Source organism: Cavia porcellus, unplaced genomic scaffold, assembly GCF_034190915.1.
Source record: "Cavia porcellus strain 051 isolate PalLab524CR breed Dunkin Hartley unplaced genomic scaffold, mCavPor4.1 scaffold_3, whole genome shotgun sequence".
In the NCBI taxonomy this organism is placed as follows: Eukaryota; Metazoa; Chordata; class Mammalia; order Rodentia; family Caviidae; genus Cavia; species Cavia porcellus.
In genome coordinates this window covers 105,166,682-105,182,766 of record NW_026947486.1, presented here as the reverse complement: position 1 = coordinate 105,182,766, position 16,085 = coordinate 105,166,682, and the positions used below count along the sequence as shown (strand labels likewise).

The 16,085-nt window shown below is 39.5% G+C and overlaps 1 pseudogene; it reads right to left on the bottom strand.

Annotated features, from left to right (window-relative positions):
* Positions 1-16,085, bottom strand: part of LOC100715666 (ubiquitin carboxyl-terminal hydrolase 44-like) — a 32,256-nt pseudogene that overhangs the window by 11,406 nt on the left and 4,765 nt on the right.

Sequence of the window (16,085 nt, the reverse complement as noted above, 5' to 3'; positions counted from 1 at the left end):
TTTCTAATTTCAGTTCTTTGAAAATCTCCATAGTGATTTCCTAATTGTTGTACTAGTTTGTATACCTGCCAGCAATGAGGGGTTCCTTTTCCACCACAGCCATGCCAACATTTGTCATTGTTAAATAGATAACTTTTTAAAATTACTTTGTCAGGTGATTCCAGAATCTGTATTACCGTGGCATTCGCATCAAATGATTATTTTTCCCCCCATGGAAACCTATTTTTTCATTCTTTGTATGTTGAGTAGTGTGGGATTATACATTTGGACATTGAAAATATTATATTATGAAGCTATAAATCTTGTTTATGGAGAATGTTGATATTTTAACTTGCATAATCAGTCAAGTCTGTCAGATTCAGGCCACAAGCTCCAATCTTTTATGGTTTATGGTTTGTGGTTCCAATTTTTGTTCTATTTCCAAAGCCTTTTAAATTCAGTTGGTGTCTATCCCAAATGTGCACCACCCAGTGGCCAGTTTGTGACCTGAGTGACAAACTACTGTAACTTGGTTCTCAAGTCTGCCTTATACTTTTTAATGTCTCATTCACACACACACATTACATTATAAACAGCCTTATGGATGTGTATCCAGATATGTGTTCCCTGCCTGTGTTTCTGTGTTTCTATCTCTATCTATCTAAGTCTCTCTCTTTCTCTTTCTGATCTCACAAATACTCTCTCTGAGCCTCTAGTGTTTGGTCCTCTGGCTTAGTAGCCTTAGTACCTGAGGTTATTTACTCTATGCTGCTATGTACTTCTCAAGGCTAAGCCCACAACTAGCCCTGGGTTGTGGGAAGACCAAAGAAAAACTGCAATGCAAGTTTAAGCCATCATTTAGAAACACAGATCTTCAGGTCTGAGAGACAAGTTCCCTTCCTTGACAGTTTTTGGCTCCCTCCAGTTCTTATTGCTACCTCTGCTGCTTTGCTATGGATACAGAATTTCTTTGGAGCTGAAATGTGAGAGAATGGAGAAAAGTTTTAAATGTCAATTTCCCTCACTTGGTCTGAGCATTAGGAAGTTATTTTCCTGCTTCTTGAGCAATAAATAGGAATTTGAATGGGAATCCTTATCTATACCAATTTCTCCATCGAGGTTTCAGGCTATGAAGTCTAGGCTGAAGGATAGCAAAGGGAGTACAAAATAGTAAACTCATTAATTATTTGGGGATACTTTGAATTATGGTCCATTGCTTCAACCTGTATGCCACTATCTGCTTTTCAGAATCCTCAAGTAAGAGTTCACATATGCAATCATGGCTTTATAATTGCATTCAGTGAAGAGAGTATGGAGTGTGATTCCACAGCTACTTAGAATTTGAATTTATCAATTTCTTTTAAAGAAACCAAAAAAGTAAATATAAATATATTTCATGTTTATCTTAATTTTTGCCATTTTCATCACTCTTCATTTTATTTGCATTCATCTATATTTCCACCTAGTGTTATCCTCCTTTGCCCTAAACATATTAAGATTTATTTTAAAGTCTTTGTCTAAAAATTCCAATAAATGTACTACTTCTCAATTTTTTTCTGTTAAAGTTATCTGTTTGCAATATTTTAAACTTCCTTTTTGGTGTTTACTTTTCAGAAATATATTTTTGAGGTATACAACTACATTTATTTTGGAAAATTAGTATATACTTGTCATATCTCTATCATTTTTGATCCTCTTCTCTCCCCTGCCTTTATCTCTCCCTTTCTTTTCCAAATCTCCTTCCCAATTTTAATATTCGATCTCCCTGTTTCCTACCACCTCTTTTTTATTATACATTTTATTTATACTCATATGAGAGAAATAATGATATATTAAACCTTTTTCTGAGTTATTTCACTTAATGCTGTGTTCTTAAGGTGCATTTATTTTCTTACAAGTGAACCAAATTTATCTTTCTTAATGGCTGAGTAGTATTCCATTGTGTATGTATACCACATTTTCTTATTTATTCATCCGTTGATGGACATCTAAACTGTTTTCATAGTTTAGCTTCTGTGACTTTGGTTCTATAAGCATGGGTTTGTGTGTATCACTGTAATATGTTGATTTTAACTTTTTCATGGAAGATACCTAGGGGGGAGGTATAGGTGGGTCAAATGGAATTTCTATTTTTAGTTTTATGAAGAGTTTTCACACTTCTTTCCAGAGTAACAGTATTCGTTTACATTTTCACAAAAAATAGAGAAGAGTTCCTTTTCCTTCACACCATTGCCGGCACATTTTTTTGGAGCCTTTGATGACAGCCATTCTTACTGTAGTAAAGGAAATCTTAATATTGTTTCGACTTAAATTTTCCTAAGCCAAAGACAGAAGATTTTTTTTTCATGCACTTGTTGAGCATAAGTAAGTCTTGTTTCGAGAAGTGTGTATATTAATTTCCCATTTTTATTTGGTATTTTATTATGGGGAAGGTCTGCTTTTTGGAGTGGGGTTTCTTTATATAGTAGTCCTCTATCAGTAGAGTAGTTTGCCAAAAACTTTCCTCTTTTGTACGTTGTCTCTTCATTCTGTTGGCTGTTTCATTTCTTGTTGCAGAACCTTTTTAATTGTTGTGATTCCAATTGTTGATTCTTCCAGAAGATTCAAATTTCTGTTTTTATTTCTAAGCTTTTGGTTCATTTCTATTTGATATTACTACAGCCAGAGAGATCCACATTCTTCTGCATGTGACAACCAGTTTTCCAAGCACCTTTGTTAAAAAAAAGGCTTTGTTTTTCCCCAGCAATTGTTTTTAGTCCCATTGTCAGAGATCAGATAACCAAAACTGTGTGAGGCTGTTTCTTTGTCATCTATCCCATTAGTCTACATGGCTATTTTTGTGCCAGTCCCATGACGTTTTAATTACTGTTAGCTTTGTAGTATAATTTGAAATCTGGGATTGTAAGGTCTCCTAACTTTGCACCTTTTATTCAGAATTTCTTTGGCTCTTCTGTTTTCATATAAATCTCAGATTTGTTTTCTTGTTCTGTGAGGAATGATGCTAGTATTTTGATTGGGCCTGTGTTAACTCTACATACCAGTTTTGACCATATGGCCATCTTGACAATATTGGTTCTGCCTAATCAGAAATGGGAGGTTTTCCATTTTTCACTGTCCTCTTCAGTCTCTTTCTTCAGAGATACATAGTTTTCATTATAAAACTCTTTCACCTCCTTGGTTAGATTAATTCTTAGATATTTAATTATTTAAAAGATACCTTGAATAGAATGTTTTTCCTGATTTATTTCTCAGTAGGTTCGTTATTACAGGAACACTAGTATTTCTTGTAATACTTTATTGAATGCTAGGAACCATGGCTAGACAATATTAAAAACAGAGAAAATAGTATGTAGCCTGGCAATGACTGTCCCTCTTCTGCCAGGCCATTACTGTTAGTCATTGAGTCAGTTTAGTCAGGAGTTGAATGAAGTTTGAGTTGGATTGTTGCTTTTCACCTCAAGTATGAAGTGTTCTTCTAATTCTTGCAAATATTGGCTGCTCTTACCTTGTGCTTTGAAGGAGACCAGGGTGCCAATGATTTTTTTATATTTCCATCACCCCCTTCAGCTTGCACTGGTCCTTATGTATCTGTGCTAGTGATATTCCTTTCCACACATACTCACTAAACTACGATTGCTTATCGCGTGATACAAGGCTCACGGTGTGGGATAGAAGGGTTTTTGTGTGTGGGTGTGTGTTCCCTGATTCAGCCTGCCTCTTAGGCAAGTCCTGTGTACCTGGGAGTCAAGTGTAGAGCCTGCTCAGTGTTCAAACCTCCTCTTCCCATGACACCCAAACTCTGCCTTGTTTTGTAGTTGATGTTGTGTAGTATTTCCTTTGCCCTCTTAGGTGATGTCTGTCTTTTGCTTGATATACATTGTAGAATCCTGAACCTGAGATAGAGTCCTGCCTATCTCTCCAGAACACAGAGTTTTTGCTTCAATCTCTGTTCCCGAGCAATATTCTTTTCCTGGTGGCTAGAAACAATGATAGCAACAATAAAATAATGTTGTCCTTTCCCCATTGACATAAAGCTTTTGTTCAGAGATGGGAGAGCTGCAGGAAACCGGGTTGGACTTTGTGCCGGTCCCCAACAGCAGTTATTCACTTCCTGCCTAACAATGCCATCTGGGTGTTCTTCCCTTACCCTCTAATTTTCCTTGTGTTTCTAGTAAATACCCAGTGGAGGTCTCCGAGGTGAGTGTGTGCTCTCCTTATGTCTGTGGTTCTTAGCTATTGTGTCCTGATATGTTAACCCACACTTAGCCTTCTATTGTAGCCCACATATTCTCTTCTGTTTCCAAAGATGAAACAAGTCATGTATATCTCTCCTTTCAGGCTTTGGTCATTTCAGAACTCATTTTACTTTGTGACTTGTGTTTTTAGATTTTTGATACGCTCATGTAATGCTCTTATAGATTTTCCATTGTTTCCATTGTCTCATTGTTACAGTGGGTGTAACAGTCTTTTGCATCTTTCTACATCTTAAATAGAAGCACATGCCTCTTTAACTATAGCATACCATACATTCCTAGAAATGCTGTTAAAATGCAGAATATACATAAGCGCATTTCTATTGTTTACCAGTATAATCTAGATGAACTTAATGTTGCCATTCATCATAGGGAATTTATACTTGTACCTGATATATCTTGTTTCCCCTTTTTTTTCCCAATACCTTCCCCTCCCTTCAACTCCACTTCTCCTCCTTATTTACAATGTTTTGTTTCCATTTTATCCTCCTTTTCTCATCTTTTCTTTCCCTTCCTTTTCCTCTCCCTCCTCTCTAGTTCCCCTTTCCTTTTGAACCATTTGTTCCCATTTCACAATACATTTCTCACACGAGGGAGCCAATATGATGTTTAAACATGTGTGTTCAATTTATTTCACTTAAAAATATGATCTCAGGGTCCATCCATTTAGCTATTAAATGCCACAAGTTTATCTTTTGTGGCTGAATGGTATTCCATTGTTTTAAAAAGACTATTTCGTGCATATAGCCAAATTGCTCTCAGAATAATTTTGCCCATAAACTTTTTTCAGTTTTTGCTATAGGTGTCCAGCATTGATTCTCATATCAAATAAAACTATCTTTCTACTAAGGTATATATGTGTTTGATTTCAAAGCTTTGTTTGTTGACCTAAAATGAAATACATCATTATTTTAAATAGGTCCATAGTTCTAAACTAAGGGAAAAGATCACATTAAGTGGTCTGTTAAACTGTTAAAAGTAACTGTTAAAACATTTGGTAATGAGATTCTTTGAAGAAATCAATAATCAAGCCTCCTGAGAGAATAAAGATTACCTTACATCGACTTCTATCTTACAGGGAAACACTTTCCCTGAAATGTGAACATAACTAATCTGCATTAATGCACAAGTATTAAAGAATGGGGATAATAAAAGAGATAACTGTAACTGAGAGGGCAAAAAGAAAGCTCAGTGGGCTTCTGGATGTTACATAGAGTTGGTCAGATTCCCAAATCTGCTAACTTGCAAGCAATTTCTTTCTCCTACTATAGATTCTGGAAGGTCAAACTCTCCATAAACATCAGGTGGCTAGAAGTTCGACCCTGGATCTGTGTGTGATGACTCTGATGCTCAGCTCTTCAGGGTATGGCCCATACTCCTTTTGCTCACAGTAGAGTCAGCTACTAAAAAGGCTATGTTGTAGTCAGGGGTTGTACACAGAGAACAACTAGGATCAGGACATGGAGTTTGTAATATTTTTATAATGGTCACTGGAAGTTAACACAGGAGAATGCAGGAAATCTATCCACAACACCAAAGACATAGACTATTTAGTCAAGAGCCTAAACCCCACAGCAAGTCCCACATGAGTCCAGATAAAAACCCAGAGCTCATGACAATGCCTCCCATGAATCCAACTGGAGGTCCAGAGCCCACAGGAAGGACTCACACCAGTCTCTTTTATGGATCCGTGCCGGGAAGACCCAAGGGTCAGTGGTGGAAACCAGAAAGTCTATGCCAGCAGGGGGAAGGAGCTGTGCTGGTGGGATGAGGGTTCTACACTGGAGCCGAGAAGTCACACTCACAACAAAGAGCAGGGCTATCCTGAAAGGCACCAGAGCCGTCCTCAGGGACACAGAGGCCCCAAGCTCCTCCGACAACAAGCACAGTCGGGTACATGCCAGGAAGCAGCATGACAAGTTCATCCTGGAGACCAAGCAGCACGTGTCTTCCCCTCGGGAGCCAGGAAGCAATGCTCGATGTGAGGACCAAAGCTTCTCGAGGAGAACCAACAGCTCAGACAGCAACTCGTAGGAGAACCCTCAACACCTCCCTTCTGCTCCACCTATTTATCCTGGCAACTTTCCTCAGGTGGAGCATCTTCTTTCAGTGCATGCTGATGTAATCCAGCTGGCGTTAAGTTGACCACCAGTTCTCAACCCATAACAGGATACTCGTGTGCTCTTTTCCCACATAGATACTCTGGTTATTTTTTATTTATTTTTACTTTCTGAGTCTAGAGGTATCCCTGGATCACAAGATCTTCTGGGGCCAAGAGAGACGATTTCTACTCCACAATATCTTTCCAACACCAATGGTGGCATGGAATGAATAGAAAGACACACAAGACACAACCTCTTGGCACCAGTGCCTCTGAATGGTGCTAAGAAGCGGGCCAGTGGGCTTGGGGGAGGCTTTCCAGTCAGAGAAAAGGAAACAAAACCTTTTTCAGGGTCCAGGAGAATAAAGTGTAAAGGGGAACTAGCCCATCAGCAGTGGAGGCCGAAACATAACAAAAAACAGACAGGATGAATTACATGGGCAGAAGATGCCAGCTTAGCACTCATACTGATTAAAGGCAGGCAGTAGGTTACAGATATCCAGACCCTTTGTAAATCCCTCAGAATGAACAAGGAAAGAGGAAAGGAGTGAAGAAATATCTTGGCTTTTCTAAGCATTTACTTAAAAGACACTGAAAAACCCACAAATGGAAATTGACTTTGACTTAGTAAGGTTGAGTTTTCTTTTTTCAGTGAAACTAAGAAGCCTCAGATCCAAATTAAGTATTAGAGAAATGAAGTTTAATTTCTGACCAGTGGGGCCCTAAAAGACACATCCATGTTCTAATCCCCAGAACCTGTGAACGTGACCTTATTTAAAAATTCCCTCTTTGCAGATATAATTAAGGATCTCCAGATGAAATCATCCTGGATTATCTGGATATGCCCTAAATCCCATGATAAGGGTCCTTATTAAAAAAAATAGAGGGTGATCTGACAGGGAGGGGCATGGAGAAGGGGATGTAACGATGGCTTCAGAGATTGGAACGTCACATCAGTGAGGCAATGAATGCCAAGGGCTACCAGCAATCACCAAAAGCTGAGAGTTGCATCGCTGAGGGTACCAATTAGCTTGAGATACTTTGTTATGGCAGTTTTGGAAGCTAATATAGACCCTTGAAGTATTCTAAAAATAGGTGGGGAGAGTTAGTATTTTCCTCAAAGTCTGACGGGGCATCTCCAAGCCACTGCCATTGCTCTGTTAGAGTTAAGGATTGGCATATGGATAAGTATCTTACAAGTACAGGTGTTGAAGTTTTTCAGGGAAGAGGACTACTTCCCCAAGGGGAAGAAGTGCTTCTGGCCCTGAACAGGGACCAGATCTCTTTGGGTACCCTATGGGGCTCCAAGTAATCCAAGGGCTTAGCCACAAAAAGTCACTGGGAAATGAGGCCAGACAGACTAACCAGTGTGCTAGAGGAGGCAGAAAAAATAGACTCCATATGAAACATGAAAAGTTCAGTGTACCCTCTTGGCTACATTGCCATTTCATTGCTTTTAAAAATTAAATTTCACTTAGGAAAAAACTTTGACTTATTGATTGCCAGGTGTCTGCTGCGCTTAATATGCAATTTGCATTTGATCATCACAACTACCCTAGAAGGAAGATAAGTGGTACTGTTATTCCCATTTTGCCAATTAGGTAAAAATGTCTCACAATTAGTGAGTGATAAAGTTTGATTTTAAACTCGCTTCTAGAAAGGCAAAATGTTTACCAAAGTACATGTGCACATTTATTTAGAGAGATACAATTTTTTTTCTCAGTATTTCCAAAGGTATTATGGCTTCAGAAGTGAAGGAATTGCTTCTCGGGTCTCCTACTTCTGTTGTCCTAGTGTCCATTGAGAAACCACTATTGTGACTTGTGACTAGTCATAGCCTGACCTCCAAAGCCTCATACTGTCACAGATGGGGCTTTTCAGAGGTGGCTGAATCTAGAGTGTGGGAAGGTGAGATTAAGTACATGATGCTGAGATTAAAAATATATGATTACGAAATTAGTCCGCTGATTGGTTTAGCACAGTTCTGGGAACGGATGATGGGAAAGCCCATGCTGTATGTGAGTGCTAGCTTCCCTAAGGGTGTGCAGCCTTGGTAGAATATACGGGATAGAAAGTGGGCTGGGCTGGTTGCTTTCTGTTTGCTGCTTTTGCTGACTTCTGCCTGCCATGGACAGTTTTTCCCTTGTGGTATCCTTCTGGCAGGTCAGCCTACATTGGAACCAGTCAGTTGTGGACTAAAAGCTCTATAAACTGTGAGCTATCATAAACTTTTCCTCCTTTAACTTCTGAATGTTGGGTGTTTTGTTTTAGCAATGAGAAAAATAACCAAGACAAATTGGGAAATGAGGAAAACTGTTCTCAAGACTTTTTTTCCAAAACAATCAAGTTATTCCCTTTTCCTTGCCTCTAAGACACTAGTCAACCATCTCTTAATTTCTTATTCCTCTCCTATCAAACTTTGAACAAGTCAAGCTCAGGTACTGTGTCCTCACCATGTCTGCAACAGTAGTGTGAACCACAAGGCCTGCTGTCTGAGAGAAACATATATAAAATTTTAAAATACACTTGAAATATCACTTTAGTATAACCTTGTTTAGATGAAATGAGTTATTGTTACCTAAAAAACTCCCACTATCTTGTTTTGACTGATTAGACTCTGTTCCGTTCTGTATGACAGTATCAAGTTTGAGGGTATAGGCAACTACTTTGAAGTCAGTAAGATTCACTATGATGCCCATTCTGGTTTGACTATTATCTTCTTTGGAAGTCCTGTAGTGTTTACAAGGTTTAGGTTTTATTGGTTTGTTCTCTACTGTTTTGTTCAACTTTATAATACCTAATGAGATAGACAATTCTTTTTAAGGAAACAAGAGGCATTATGGTAACCATTGTTGATAACCTTGTACTCTGTTTTTACACCATGTGCTATGATGTATCCTTGGATTTGACTGACAGCTTTGTTTTGCCATATTTGACTTTATTCTCTTCCAAACAAAGTAATAAGAACTACGGAGTAATAAAACCCAAAATGTGTAAATTTTGTTGTAAAAAAGAAAGGAAAAAAGTGCTCTAAAGGATATAAATGCAAGTGTGTTTAGGGGTGTTAAATAGAAGACCATATTAATGTTTTTGGTTGAATCATTGAATGCAACTGTTTGCAGTCTCGTTGTTTGAAGGTCCACTTTGTATGCTTTGATATTGTGACCTGAACCACTGTCTCTAAGATGATAATGTGTAATCTATTAACTGGTGATTTCTTTTATTTTTATGTAGTTCTGTATTACTTGTAACCTTACACCACTTTGTTTTGTTTTGTTTTTTCTCTTTTTTCATTTTAAATAAAATAACAAACAAAACAAAACAAAAAAAGACCTGGTACATAGTGAGCACTGGGCATTGGCTGTCATTTTTGTCATCCATTGATGTACACCTAAAGCTTACTTTTGAGATCTGCTCTGAAGATGTGGCTCAGGCCCAGGGGCCTAGTTCCCCCTAAATTTCTATTATAGTAACCACCACTGATTGAATGAACAGAAGGACAATTATTTTCTTTGAGCTGTACTCATTTAAACCCTTTGTCTCATATCTGAAAAGCTCTTTTTGTAGAAGTATACTGAAAGAATTTGGATTCACTAATATATATATATATATATATATATATATATATATATAATATTTGGTAAAAACAACAAAAAAAAAACAACAAAAAAGATTTTCAAGCAGTTGTGAGTTGTGTAGCCATACAAAGAGCAATGTTTTCAGTCCTGATGTCTGTCTACACCTGACTCTGTTCCCAAGGTATTATGTGACATTGCACCAACTCTTCTTTCTTTAAGGCCTCAGTCTTATCTGTAAAGTAGGGAGATAAGAGGAAAACAGTGCCATAAAAGAAAGAGTAAGAGACCAGCTGCAGATCCCTAGATCAATCCTCCATAAACCACCATGACACACCCAGAATGTACTTTACTAATTGCTTGGGAAGATCTCAAGTCAGTGGAGTTGATAATCCATCTTAACTGTCACAACTGTGAATCTCTCAAATTCCTGGTAGCACAAGATGATCAGAATGAGCACAAACTATGACTGCTTTGTTGTTTACAAAGTTAGAGGAAACAATCCATCAGGCAGTTTTAAAGAACTCCAAAGAATGAGGAGAGGCAGAGGGACAGGAAGTTTTGCTTCTAGTCTCAGAATTTCAGTCTATGGTGCAGCTTTTTGGAAAAGGCATGGCTGATTTCCATGTCACTTTGGGACTTTTATGGGGGTAGGGGTGGAGCAGATGAGGAGCCACCATTTTTCTACTTTATTTTTAATTTTATTTTTCAGGCTGGCCTTTAACTCACCTCATAGCCCAGGCTGGTCTCGAACTCGTAAGTGATTCTCCTTCTTCACCTCCACCTGAGTGACTAGATTACAGGAGTGTACCACCACACCCAACTGAAGCTACCCTTTTTGAGGATCTAAAGCCAGATAGCATCTTGCCTTAACATTATTATGGTAATCTTTAATTTACAGACATTATTATTTTCTGCATTTTACAGGTTTAAAAAACAGGAGCTCAACTACAGTGAGCCAAATAAACTGATAGATAGTTTTACACTTTCTTGTTCACATTGTTTCTCTGACTCCCTTTACAATCAGGTGAGCCAGACTATGGCTGGTGTTGGTGATCGAGTCCTGTCCAGGCCAGGACCTCTGCTTTGTAGTATGAATTATATTAGCTTCATTAGTAGCTAAAAATTATGAAGGACATTTGAGCAGCATGATACAATAGTAGAACCCAAGCAAACAGCCTATGAGAACACTTGTTTAGCCCCTGCCACCTGTGGTTGCGTGTCTGCCAGATATGATTAGCTAGAGGCACTTGTATTTTTGCTAAACCTGCAAAGTAGCATTTTTCTTATCATTCCTGTGAAAATTTCTGTTGGTGCCAAAAGCACAAGGAAAAATCCTTGTCAGTCATTTCAATAGCTTCAAGATACCCCCTTTTAACCACCACCACTCCTTCCCCATTCAAGTATAGTGCTGCTTCCTTGTCTCTTGCCTTGGCTCCTACCCCTTTGTGGCTTTCAGGTGTGTTGTTTTCTAGTCTGTCCTCCAGTGTAGTGGACTTGTTTTGTCTCTGCCTACCCAGCTTTCAGGTCAATATCATCTGATGGCAGTCATTCTTCAGTGAGGAACCATGTGATCCCTATCCTCAGCCTGCTTGATTTGGGTAAAGTGACCCCCATCTAGCCCTCCAAGGTACACATGTAGCCTAGCTTGGACTACTGACAAGTTCCTGCCTTGACCACAGTGATGGTTTGTGTCCCACTTACTGCCTTGCTGCTGGAACAATAAATATATTCTGTACTCAAAAGTTAAAGGAGGAAAGGTTTAATTTGGCTCACAGTTTGTAAACATTTCAATCCATATTCAGTGGGCTCCAAGGAAAAAAAGACATCCTTCCCATTAGCTATACCCAGAATGAGGCTAACCAATCAGGTAGTTATTACACACCTTTAATACACATCCATACAGCCTAGATCCAGCCACCTCTGAGAAGTCCTACCTATGAGTGCATGAGGCTTTAGGTGGACATCAAGATGCAAGCCAGAACATTTTGGGATTTGACATGTGACTCAAACCAGTCCAATGACACTCAATTCTGGAACTTTGGCTGTAATTATTGGAAAAGAGATTTATTTACAATAGACTTGGATTTCTTAGTTTATCAAACCTAAAACCAGCCTGACAGAGCAACATACTGACAGAGGATGCCTGTTTAAGTTGATTTCTGTCATTAGCAACCAAAAGAATTAACTAATACACTCAAAGAAGCTCCTCTGTACTTTTTCCCCATTTCCCTTCAAGTTACAAATCTACTGGCCTCTTTCTGAGTTTACCTTCAGCATGAGCAGAAACTGTCCCGAAGGACAGATCAGCTCCAAAGCTGGGCTAGTCTTTTCTAGGCATTTTGCCTATGTCTCTGCCTCTAAAGATTTTTCTCACCAAAATATCTGCCTTCCTCTTTTACCATACCCACCTAACTTGGCTTCCCCACCTCCAGCCTTGCCAATTCTATTGCTGATCCCAGGCTTCTAGAGTGAAGGTCTATTGCTTCCCTTGCAAATTTCATTTTCCCAGATGACAATCTCTGTGCTATTGAAGGCACTTTCCTTGATTAAATTATTTTGAACTAAAGATTATATGGTTTCTGGAAGACCAGACCACACCATTTACTATACTTGGCACTTTGAAATGCTTTCTATATACAAAAACTAACAGCAATAAGGGAAAGTATGTAGATAGCTTTGGATAGGAACTTCAGTGTGTAGAGTGCTTTAGGAAGGAGCTGTTGTTTCCTGTGCTTAATTACAACAAAGAAGACCATTTTATCTTTCACTAACGTTTTGATGCGTCGTTTTTCTGTGCCCTGCTAGGTGCTAGGGAGACAGGAGAGACAAAGATGGACAAAAAAGACATGTTCCCCAAAGAACCCAGGTTGTCACTTGCTGAGTGACTTTCTGAATACTTCTCTGACCTCAGCCTGCCTACGTATTAACTATTTCATTTCCTGTCTTCATTTCAGCCCCTAAGAGCGAGCCCCAGCATTGTGTTTCTGTGACCAAATGCTGTAGGAATCATGCGTGTGTCTCCCTATTCCTTCCTGCCTGTTTCCAAATAGGCACCCAATTCTGTTTGTTCTGTTTCCTGAATTCATGTGAAAGCTGTCTCCTTCTCTTCATCTTCAGTCTGTCTCCCTATTCCAGGCCACTGTTGGCTTTTTCCTGATTCTCTGTCAAGTCAGCCAGTTGGGCCCCTGCTTCTATTCTTATCTCTATCAGTCAAGTTTTCACCATGTTGCCAGTGAGATATTTCAAAAATGCAAATCTGAGCATGTCAACCTCAGGCTTAGAACACTAAGTTTCCCACTGCTTTCAGGCTGAAGTCCTCACTCCTTATCCTGACTCATTCAACTATCAACTATGTGTGATCTCTTCCATGGCAGGCTGAGCCCGCTCTAGCTCCATCTGCTCCAACTACACTGAGCTGGATTTCCAAGTACTTTTCCCCAATTTGGAGCCTTTCTTTCACCTGAGAAGCATCTCTCCTAACCCCTACCCTTCCACCACCAGCTTTCTTTACTTTCAGTGTATGCGTAATTTCATTTTAGAAGCTTTGTTTCACTCACACTGAGATGATCTCCCTGCTCCTCCTCTTATTCCTCCTCCTCCTGCTCTGCTTCTTCTCAGAGTTGAATGAAATGAATATACATAACTGGCCCCATCCCCCCACCTCCCATTTCACAAGGGTGGTGACCACAGTTTAGTGCACCGCTGAGTCTGCAGGCCTGGCTAGGCCCAAGTGTTGTTGGCTTGGCACAGAGAAGGGACACTGGCTCATCTACAACTTACTAATCTACTAACCAAGTGACTTTTAAGTGTCTGTTCACTATAGCCCTGACCTTTGGGGAAAGAATCACTCGGTCCATTCTGAGCCACTTTCTCTTCCTGAAACCTTCTACCTATCTATATCCTGCTTTAAGTCACCACTGTCTTTCAACTCTAAACTGCCACAACTGCCTTTTGACCAGTGTCTTGTACACCATTGGGCTTTTTGTCCTCAGGATCCTTGTCGGCCACTTTAGACTCTGATGTAAAGCTCACTGTTCCCATGAGAAGTGCCTCATTATGTCACTGCCATGCCTGTGCTTATGCTGCTTCTCCCACTGGGGGTTTCCTTTGCTTACCGAGTATTCCAATGTTACCTGATTTTTAAGACAGGTAAACTGATGCACTTTTAGTCTTCTCAAAAGTTCTCCTTCTCCTAGCAGAAAGAGATGCTTCTCATGATGAGCACTCCACCGGCACTTTAGCAGTATTTCTGCCATTTCTCAGTAGTCCCACCCTACATTACAGTTGGGAGTGAATGTGTCATATCTGACTATCACTTATCATAGCACTGGGAACAAAAGGCCAGCTTTATAGCCTGCATGAGGCTTTGCACAATGCAGGGCAGATCAAAGGTGCACAACATATGTTTGTGGAATGAATCCTTTCTCCATCAACTCTCCTTCAACTGTTTCCTCCCACCCCTGCCTGCCTACTCAGACATGCTGGGCTAGTTTTCTGGGGTTTCCATGACAAAGTACCACAAATCAGGTGGATATATGGCAGAAAGTTAGTGTGCCACTAGACTTCAGTCTCACTGACCGAAGTCAAGTTAAGTCCAACATCAAGGTGATGGCCAGCAAGCTTGGTTCCTTACGGGGGACTGTGAGGGGAGGCTCCATTCTCAGCCTCCATCTCTGGTTTGTAGTTGGCCCTTTCTTACTTATATTTCCTTGCACTGCCTGGGTCAGGGTTCTAATTTCCCCTTTTTATAAAAATGCCATGTTAGATAAAATCTTATCTCTTCATCTTAATTGATTACATCTGCAAAGATTCTGTTTCCAAATATGGTAGCATCATGTCATCCTGTAGGTTAGAATTTCAACAGAAGAATTCTTTAGGAGGTGGGAAGAAAGGGCACAATGGGTTCCCACAACACCTTCCAAATGAAGAAAAGGAAAGATTTTCTTCAGGATCGCAACCCTAATTAAATCCAACTCAATTCGCACGCTTACTTTAAGAGCGATTGGACTAAGGGCAGTAATGTGGAAGAAAGGAGGTGAATATCTCTGTCCATGTGGAGACTGGATGGACTATGTCACTGTGCGTAGCATGGTTCCTGGCTCACAGGAAACATCCTGTAAGTGTTTGAACAATGCAATCCTGCTATGAGAGCCAAAAGTCTTGAGTTTTAGGCAGCTGGTTTTGTCACTTGTTTGCTACACAGCATTGTAAGGCCACTTCCAATCTCTCAGACTCAATTTCTCCCTGTCAAGGCCCTTCTGGCTCAAACATCACCCGGTGAACTCTGACGGTGAGAGCAGGGCCATCAGGATGCACACCAGTGAGGGCTGCTCCCGCCCTCCGCTGCGAGTGCTCCAGTCACCCTTTTTCCAAATGCACCGCCATATACTCTGGCCTCGTGTTCCTTGATCTTGACTGTTGTAGCTCAGGAGAGCTTGAGCCCATCACAAAAAGCTGTCGGTAAAGCTCTCCAGGGAAAGTGAATTCTGGTTGTCCTTGAAGACAAGTACCATGACTTCTTCTATTTTAATTGATTTCTCTATTGTAGAAACTTTTAAGCATATCCAAAACTAAAGACAAAAATACACTGAACTACCTTGCATTTCTTTTCTTTTTTTAAAGACAAAACAAAACAAAGCAGTAAAAAGGTACAAGTAATACAGAATTTCAAGAAAAAAATATACAGTTAAGAAATCACTAGTTAATAGATTACATATTGTCATCTTAGAAACAGTTGTCCATATTACAAAATTAAAGCATAGAAAGTGGACATTCATACAATAAGATTGCAGACACTTCTGTTCAATGATCCAACAAAAACTCAGTAATATGGTTTTCTATCCTACACACTTAAATATACATGCAGTTATATCCTTTAGATCACTTTCTTTTCCTCTCTTTTTTACAATAACAATTACACTTTTGGAGTTTTATTACTCCCGTAGTTCTTATTACTTTTTTTGAAGAGAAAACAACAACAAAACCAAGTGTGACAAAGCAACACAGAGTCAGAACAGAAGGAGGGACGTAGTACATGAGGCAAAAACAGAATGCCAGGTGATCAACAATGGTTACCATTATGCCTCTTGCTATCTTAAAAAGATTTGCCTAGATCATCAGGTAGAATAAAATTGAACAAAACAGTACAGAACAAGACCAATAAAACCTATATTG